General features: G+C 47.6%; 1 long non-coding RNA gene across 1 annotated transcript; it reads right to left on the bottom strand.

Annotated features, from left to right (window-relative positions):
* Positions 1-1,134: 1,134 nt before the first annotated feature.
* Positions 1,135-2,778, bottom strand: Gm35817. The gene is made up of 3 exons (XR_375732.1): positions 2,746-2,778; positions 2,229-2,309; positions 1,135-1,368 (listed from the first exon to the last, which is right to left on the bottom strand). It is a non-coding gene; the product is annotated as a predicted gene, 35817 (long non-coding RNA).
* Between the last annotated feature and the right edge of the window lie 371 nt (positions 2,779-3,149).

Raw genomic sequence — 3,149 nt, 5'->3', positions numbered from 1 at the left:
GCAGTGTGAACCATCCACCCCTGCAGTGTGGACCATCCACCCCTGCAGTGTGGTCCATCCTCTCCTGCTGTGTGGCCCATCCTCCCCTGCAGTGTGAACCATCCTCCCCTGCAGTGTGAACCATCCTCCCCTGCAGTGTGAACCATCCTCCCCTGCTGTGTGGTCCATCCTCCCCTGCAGTATGAACCATCCTCTCCTGATGTGTGGTCCATCCTCCCCTGCAGTATGAACCATCCTCTCCTGATGTGTGGTCCATCCTCCCCTGCAGTATGAACCATCCTCTCCTGCTGTGTGGCCCATCCTCCCCTGCAGTGTGAACCATCCTCCCCTGCAGTGTGAACCATCCTCCCCTGCAGTGTGAACCATCCTCCCCTGCTGTGTGGTCCATCCTCTCCTGCTGTGTGGCCCATCCTCCCCTGCAGTGTGAACCATCCTCTCCTGCTGTGTGGTCCATCCTCCCCTGCAGTATGAACCATCCTCTCCTGATGTGTGGTCCATCCTCCCCTGCAGTATGAACCATCCTCTCCTGATGTGTGGTCCACCCTCCCCTGCAGTGTGAACCATCCTCCCCTGCAGTGTGGTCCATCCTCTCCTGCAGTGTGAACCACCCTCCCCTGCAGTGTGAACCACCCTCCCCTGCAGTGTGGACCATCCTCTCCTGAAATGTGATCTAACAGTCATGAGAATTGTGCAATCTCTCCTGGGACACAAGTTTCTTCTCTATTTGACCACGGGCTTCACACAGTCTTCTCCTCCTTCTGCAGGGAAACAGTTCCTGGGGAAACTCCAGTTTCTTAGGATCGAGTTTAAATGCTCTGACAGCCCAAGGGAGGAGCACAAGAGCCTCTTCATTTCTGTCAGGTCAATTGCAAACACACAAAGAGCCACCAATTGCTAACTTTTAAGTCAGACAATGTTCCTTCCAGCTATTTCCCTCTCCTTTCCCTTCTGTTTTCTTCTGGTCTTCCTGTCATGCTAGACTAGAAGAAGAAAAAACACATATAGTTTGTATAAATGCAATGTTTATAACTAGCTGAGCAAGTTAGTATTTTGAGCCTGATTTTGCCACACATTACAGAGATTTTTTTTTTTTTTTTTTTTTTTTTTGCATTAAAGCATACCATAGAAGGCTCTGAATCCAGTGTGAGCCCAAATGGCAGAAGTGGGATTCTCTTCTTACATCTTTCTGAGGATGGGAGGTTTCAAAACTCAAGGCTCTCTGACTTCCAGGCAGAGGCAGAGTTGTAGATAGCAAGTGGAACAGGAGCTTCAATATGAACTCACTTCCCAGGTGGGAGCTCCTGGCCCTGGAGAGTCTGGCTGTCTGTGGACGCCCACACAAGGCCTCAGTAGGATGGCTCACTGTGCCTGTGAGAGGGAGAAGGCTGCTGCAGTTACTGTGGCCAGAGCTGCAGCAGGATGTATACTCAGATTATCAGGGCTAAGATCAAACCCAGTGATTTCTGCTTGCTAGGCAAGCAGGTTACCAACTAAACAGTACTCCTAGTCCTAAATTTACCTCAGTCTTACACAAACTTCTGACTTTCTCGATATGTTTGTCCAGAAGAATACAGTTATATCTGTTGTATTCTGCGAAACTCCATTGGCTCTTGGCAGCCAAGTAGTCTGAATGCATAGGAGGAACTCTTTCTGTCATTGGCACATATATCGGCTTTTGGACCTGAATGATGAAAATGTGTCCCTGCTGGTCTCTCTGTGTCTCAAGGGCAGCAGCATCCCTGTGATCCTGTTTCTCTCTGCTACATTTCAGCTCCCCCTCACCAGTACATCATTCCCTTGAGCATCTTCCATATAGGTAGGGGATGTATTGCTACCAGTAGCTCCCATAACCCCTTGAATGGCATCTGCTATTCTCCTGGAGCCCAGGCACCTGAGCAGTCTGTTCAGAGGGAGTCTTGCAGTTGCTATTATGAGTCTAGATAGAGGGGAATGAGGACTACAGCCTCATGGCCTGAGCAGCAGTCTGGTCTGTGGTCTAATTAACCCTTTACGGGCTTCGTGGGCCCATTTAGTCCCTGACCCATTCTTGGCTCCTTCAAGGCAAAACTTAAGGAGTGGCAAACCGCCTCAGCTTCCAATGCTCTTTAACGCTTCAGCCTGTCACAAACCCCTCTTATCAAACACTTTGGGCCACACTAACCCCAGTGTTCAGGCCTGTCTCTGCAACTGATCTCTCCATTCATCTAACCCCAGCTTCCCACACTCACCTTCACAAGTCATTGCATCTCAAAGCACCCATGACTGCACTTCCAGCACTCCAGTTCCAGCCCACCTTCTTTTCTGTCCAGCTGCCAATGATTGAACCCAGGTAAGGTGCTCAGCATTTTGCCAGCTCTACCTATGACTTACAACAGCGTTTATCAGCAATCAGAAAGATCCTGCTAAAAGTTCGCACAATTTGGGTTTGAGCCACCCTTTTGCTAAGAGAGGGCTAATTGAATTGATCCAAAGCTCAGTCTGCCTGTCCCCTGGCTTTTGTCTAGTGTTTTTTCTATACACTGTAAGACTGTGACCGTCACAGGCACAGTGTGGTGAAATTAGGTTCTTTCTCTTCCCAATTTAGCCACACTGTGAACAAATACATTTTTATCTAAAATTTTAATTGAAGTATGTTGAAGCAGGGGGCTATGGATCCAAGTATAGTGAATGGTTACAGTACCATACATTTAATTGCTAGGCTTGATTTCTCTCCTAAGAACTCAACACATAAATATAATTACTTACAAGACATTCACATTTGTACAGCAGAGTTAACTGGTCCAAGGGTAAATGCTAACTTCCGTCTTATCAGTTTCTACCTCTGATTATGTGCTTAGGTGGAGAGATTTAGTGATACTAGTAGTTTCTCAAAAGTCCCTTCACAAATATTTAGATTTTGTAGGTTGTTCAACAAACATCATAGCACAGACTTCCTGCTGAGGACCAAGAATCCTGCTTCTCAAAGTCGAGCTTTGCTGTCAGTGGGTAGCTCTGATAACCTATTACCTGGTAACTTTTGGATGATGGAGTTGAGGTAGGTTGAACTTATGTAGCCCAGAATACCCTAAAATTCACAATCCTCCTGCCTCAGTCTCTTGAGTACTGGGATGACTGGCACATATCACTATGCCAGCATAGCTTGGCAACCT

This window comes from Mus musculus, chromosome 3 (assembly GCF_000001635.26).
Source record: "Mus musculus strain C57BL/6J chromosome 3, GRCm38.p6 C57BL/6J".
Classification (NCBI taxonomy): Eukaryota; Metazoa; Chordata; class Mammalia; order Rodentia; family Muridae; genus Mus; species Mus musculus.
Note: the sequence above shows the minus strand (reverse complement) of the source record. Positions and strands in the feature narration are given on the sequence as shown.